The sequence below is a fragment of the Protobothrops mucrosquamatus genome, unplaced genomic scaffold, assembly GCF_001527695.2.
Source record: "Protobothrops mucrosquamatus isolate PMUCROS unplaced genomic scaffold, P.Mucros_1.0 scaffold8314, whole genome shotgun sequence".
Taxonomy (NCBI): Eukaryota; Metazoa; Chordata; class Lepidosauria; order Squamata; family Viperidae; genus Protobothrops; species Protobothrops mucrosquamatus.
In genome coordinates this window covers 5,582-11,811 of record NW_015394110.1, presented here as the reverse complement: position 1 = coordinate 11,811, position 6,230 = coordinate 5,582, and the positions used below count along the sequence as shown (strand labels likewise).

Sequence of the window (6,230 nt, the reverse complement as noted above, 5' to 3'; positions counted from 1 at the left end):
ATGATTGTCTTATTTGTTTCAATTAAGCTTGCTTCCTAAATATATAATTTAAAATTGCAAGCCAACGAATGGATATCAATACCCTAATAATTTTCCAGAAATTATTAACAACCCAGTTTTCCCCCAGGTTTGGGGAAAGGATGGCTGAAGAGCCTCACAGTTTTTATTGTTTTGTAATTATAATTATAATAATAACAACAATAACAATAATAAAGTTGAAAAGGACCGTGGAGGTCATCTAGTCCAACTCCATGCTCAGGCAGGAAATCCTATACCATTTCAGACAAATGACTGTCCAGTCTCTTCTGAGGCTGTGTTCTAATTGCTTTTGAGGATTTTGCCATGTTGTTTTTCTTTTCCTTTTATCTGCGTGGTGCCCCAAATCACTAATAATTCAGATGGCCTCTAAATAGAATAACTAAATAAAAATAAAACTAGTGTGTTTGTATATACTTATCCATGTGAGTTTATAGACTTTCCTAATCTTAAAATGATGTGCATGAATGTGCCCACTTAGAACTGTCAAAGAGAAAGAAACACAGTTTACCAAGTGTTTCATTCATGTAAACATGTGTCACATATCTCTTTGAATGACTGAAACTGATCTATAATTATAATTCTATAATTATTTAGGGCTCACATAAATACCTTTCTGTTCTCCTAGCTTGTAATCATTCTGAATAGACATTATAAGACTTGTGATCTGTAAAGCACCAGTGTTGTGTGGGCTGACATGTTTTAAATAATAAAAAGTTATATATCTTTGAAAATGTTTGCTAGTTATTCAAATTGTATTTAGCGTTCACAAGGCATAAAAAATTCATATATTAAGAACAAAAACAGTACGACACATTCATTAGTACCTACACTTTTAATCTCAGTCATGTTGTTATTTAGCAAACGTAGAATAATTATATGATAAAGTCATTGTACCCAACAAGATTAAAGCAGCAATTGTATATCAGAGATAAAATATATAGTTTAACCTTAATACTTGATCATCATGTTCAGCATTCAAATTTACTATTATTTCAGAAAGTATTAACCTTGCTTTCCAGCTAAGGATTCTGTATATGTTTTCTAAAAGGTAAGCTCGACCTCATTAATATGTTAAAGTTTCTGTTCTTCATAACAATTGTGTAAGTGTTGAAGTTATCCCACTTTAAATTTAGAGATTATGTTTCTTTCCATTTGTCATCTCAAAAGAGTACTATTTTTTAAAAAATACTGGCATAAAATATACAGTTTATTAGAAAAAAAGTACTATTGAAGTTAATAACATTTAATCAGTAATATTTTATACTGAAACAAATTCCAAAGCTGTCTTCCAACATTAACTAGATTGTACTGACAAGTTAATTTGAGAGATTATTTTAAATTTTTAGATAACAAACCCATACTTATGAATACAACTGTCTCAAACTTAGATTTATATTCTTGAAAATTTTTCCACATTATTGTATTTTATTGTGATGGAGAAGTAGACTTTAAGAAACATTTTTGAACCTGTTGATATTCCAAAATCACTAAAACTGGTGGCTTGAATGAAAAATGCTTATTCACAAATTGTATTCAGATGTTCAGACACAAGAACAATGAACTGGCAATAAGCTCTGCCCACCTACAATTTATATATGTACAGATAGTGTAGCAGTCAAAAACACATATAAAAATGTTTATGTTCTGATTTCCAGACAATAAAAAACCTGTACTGTCACTGTTTCTGCTCAGATGGAGGCTAGAATATTTACAACCCACAATTCCTTTAAAGGTATTTTCATCATAAATATCTATGTTGTATTCATATAATAATTTATACAATGTGTGCATAGTCAGGGCTTATGTGGAATGACCAAAATGCAAAATATATAAATGTACAACTGTCATCAACTGATTCATTGAATGAATTGAAATCCTGAATTTAATAAATCAAAACAATATGTTAAAACCAAATGAATTCTAATCATTTATACAGACCTTGCATCTGGTAACTGTATGGAGCCTGTCCTGGTTGAGGAGCGCTAAAACTTGCACTGTAGCTCAGAAAGCCTGTCTGACCAGGTGACTGTGTTTGTGTCAATCCACCTTCTGTCTTGATGCCTGCCCACAATGCACCTAAATCAGTTAGTGATAGCAAAGCTATTTGTTCATTTTCAACACTTAGAGGGCATTAATAAATCACATAATGATCCATGCATTAAACCACAATTCATCATCTATTTTGAAGAATTTAATCATTGTAATTTAAATACTTAATCTACAGTAATCTAGTATTATCAATTTAGGATTTGTTGATCAACAAATCCTAGATTAAATTATGTACAGTGCAATTCTATGAATGTCTACTAAGAAGCAACTTCAGTTGAGTTCAGTGGGGCTAGTCTGAAGAATGATCATAGAATTTCAACATAAAATATTACATTTATGCCCTTTAGAATTTGGTGGGTTTAATTGTTGAGTAAATAAAAAATAAGGGCCTTTTGAATACAGATCTTACTCAAAAGTTTCTCTATATAGAGAGAAACATGATGGACAGCATGAAGTAGAAATAACAAAGCATCATTTTAGTTTAAAAGCATTAAGTATCTGATCAACTATTTTTCTCTCATTCCAACTGATAAGAAGCCATCTATATATTTTTTCTGGGTGTTTCCTATTAAACACTTTATGACTAGAAACTGATAAACACGAAGAAGTAGTAAAAAAGAAGAAAGATGGAAGATATGTGGTTCTAAATTGAAGCTCATAATAAGGGATTTATCTTGAATTAAAACTGATTTTCCTAAAACTTAAATATTATAAATATAAGAATGATCTATTAACAGAAATAAATTCAACATTTTGATTTAGTTTATGAACTTTAGTATGATTAACTTATAGATTAAACAATGTTTTTATTTATCAATTGCTAGGACCAATGTATACACATTTAAGTTTTCTGCAATTAGCACTGCTTCTAACACCAAATTATGACAAAAGAGACATTTAAAAGAAGGGCAATTGTCTTTTTCAGCCCGGAATGGACTTAAGAATACATGTCCATTGTGGCTGTGCCAGGATTCAAAATAATTGGGATTATACGCTTCAAAACCATCTCTGCTGTTCATTAAAGCAACTTTCTTAACTTTACAGTCTTTTCTTCAAATTTTTCAGGAACAGATTAAAATAAACCAAATAGGGTTTAAATACTTACTAAAACTAAAATTCATATCCTATCCCAAAAATGTTCACCCTTATTAAATTAAAAAAACATTTGCAAATATAGAGATGCACTCTAGAGAAACTTTTTTCTCCAGCATAACAATATAATAATAATAATAATAATAATAATAATAATAATAATAATAATAATAATAATAATAATAATAATAATAATAAATTTAAAAAAAGTTGGAAGGGACCTGGGAGGTCATCTAGTCCAACCCCCTGCTCAGGCAGGAAACCCTATACCATTTCGGACAAATGGCTGTCCAGTCTCTTCTTAAAAAATATAGACTTTTTTTTTTAAAAAAAAGTCCTATTTATGCAGTCAGTCTAAAGATGTCTTAAGATGTTAAGATTATCAAACAACTAGCCATAATATTTGACTATTCTTTTCCAATTTTAGGGACTGCAAGAAAAATCTGTACTGGAAAGTAGTTACGTATTCTTGAGACTTCTTGGAAATGCTTCATGAACTTTTGTGTATTGCAGCCTTGTACATGACTTTCACTTTGTGGTTGGTTTCCATACCACAAGTCATTGTATTACATTGCAAAAACAATCTATTTGGAGTAAATAAATATAATGACTTGACATACAAGAGGAAGCTCATCAAGTGGATCATGCCAATATTGTTTCAAGCTATACATGAGCTCTTTTTGTGTTATGAATAGGCCTGAAAGCTAAGACCTTCTTCAATGCTAATCATCTTCTCCTTGAGGTTTATTGAAAAAGGAAAGCTGACATTATGGAAATATTACATACAGCACTGGTGTAAATTTTTATATGATCCTGTTAGTCTATGGGATGGCTTTATTTTAAAAGAGTTTCCTAATATTTTACTCTCTTCTTTATCTTTAGAAGAAAAAAATATAAATGATATTATTAAATTTTGGTAATGATAATAATGAGAATTATGAGGATCTACATATGCATATTGAACCCTAATATAAATAAAACGAAGGTCCATTAAATATGTGGAAGCAAGGATATAAAGAAAAAATACTGTGGAAACATTATAGATCAGAATGCTATAGACTTCAATCATCTCTATTAACATTCTGCATTTAGCAATACTATATTACATAATGGGGGATTGAAAAGAATCCATTCAAAAATGCACCACACTAAGGTACTCCAAAGTAGGCTGATATGTATGTAATTAAGATTTAAGAGTGGTTACACTGGTCTTATTTTGTATTAAAAATGTATATTAAAATAACCCCCCTTTTATTTGTTTGACTATTGTACTGTATAAAATTTGTTTTCATCCAGAAGTAATATATCTATAGCCATTGGTGATATTTATTATCCAAGGTATTTTACGTGACTCAGCAGTCTTTCAATATATTTAGGTCATAATCAATTCCAATTAATTGAGATAAGTAATGATGCTTAAGTAAAGCTGTTAAAGCCTGTGCCCACTATTGGTGGTCAGCTGCAAAGAAAGTTTGCAGTTCAAGATTAACTAGGAAAAATCTGTTCTGCATTTATTACATTTTAAAATCTCAAAATCTTTCTATCATTTTAAAAAAGAAATCTGAATTTTAGTAAGCTATTTAGAAAAGAGGTAGCAACTTGGTACAGGAATAGTATATATATTATACTTTGTAACTTCTATTATTGCATATTACTGATGTTCTTGCATTGAGTGTGGCTTTTATTTACCATTTAGCACAGCCTGGCTGTAGCAAATTATAAATTCACATCTAAACAAATAGAATTGGGATTATATAAACCTTTCAGAAAATGTTAAAATGTTAAAACAGTTGCATCTTTTGATAGGTTTGCACAACTGGGATGTCCTATGCTACCTATCTCTATATATGCAAAAAGGACTGGCATCAACTTCCTAGAAAAAGATGCAGCTGCTTTAACAATTCAAAAATGCATGTATTTGCACCTGTTTCTTCCAAACAACTTCTTTCGAACAATGTACACAGCTTTAATGATTACTTCAATTTAGCACCATAACTTGATTCAATGTATAGATTTAAAATACTCAAGCCTAACTAAAATCTTTTTAAAGTTTTACAGTTATATTTTTAATGTCAAGTTCTTTTTGCACTTTTAAAATAATATTTGCAAATTCTGTCAGCTGGTTAAATAACATTCTTGCTTATCCCTCTGTAATAGGGATACCTGTTGCCATTTTCCAGTTTCACTCACCATATGATGGGATTCCATAGTGTTGACCAGGCTGTGGGTATGCTGAATAAGTAGAAGCTTGTTGCATTCCGGTGGTAAACTGTGTCTGCCCATATGCAGCCATAGTTTGCGAAGAAGGGGTAGGGAGAATATGTGGGTATGGTCTGCTGTTACATGCAAAAATGATAGAAAATAGAAAAAAAATCTTTGCATTAAAATAACAGAATGATATATTGGTAAAAGTATTATCTAAACATTTTAGTGATATATGAAAGTATATTAATATAGTTCTATAACTAAAGATTTATTTTGTTATTTTGAAGTTCATTCTTTTGCAATAGTAAACTGATTTTAACTACAATTTAACAGATGGAGTCAATCACAGCGATAAAAAGCTGGGTATAACTTTTCTTTTTCAATTTAAAGTAAAGATATCTTACTTGGAAGGATATAGCTGAGGTGAAGAAAACTGGTGAGTTTGTCTTGGGCTGAAGCCACTGCTCCCAATTGCTATAGGGAAGGGGGGGGAAGCACATGGAAGTGTAAACACATACATAGAACATATCTAATCTAAATATTATTTTTTAGAGAACTTTAGACATTTAATTAAACTAATATCAAGTAGTAGTTTATTAAAGTCAGACTAGCATGACAACTTCCTGTATCTTAATTACAAATTACATTTTTTCAATTGCTCCTAAGGGATCATTCATAATTTTTACCTCCTGTCATACTTGGCTCTATTTAATTAATGTTGAAGTTACTTTTTTTCTTTCAACTTCACTCTTCCTTAATACTCTACATTTTATATGAGTGATATTTTAATCAGAAGCTAATTATCTTTAACTAACAATCTGTCTTCCTTTTTCTCTCTCACATGC

The 6,230-nt window shown here is 30.3% G+C and overlaps 1 long non-coding RNA gene across 1 annotated transcript; it reads right to left on the bottom strand.

The window, feature by feature from the left end:
- Positions 1-2,080: 2,080 nt before the first annotated feature.
- On the bottom strand, positions 2,081-5,851 carry LOC107300748. Its single transcript, XR_001549242.1, has 3 exons — positions 5,790-5,851; positions 5,371-5,516; positions 2,081-2,100 (listed from the first exon to the last, which is right to left on the bottom strand). It is a non-coding gene; the product is annotated as an uncharacterized LOC107300748 (long non-coding RNA).
- Between the last annotated feature and the right edge of the window lie 379 nt (positions 5,852-6,230).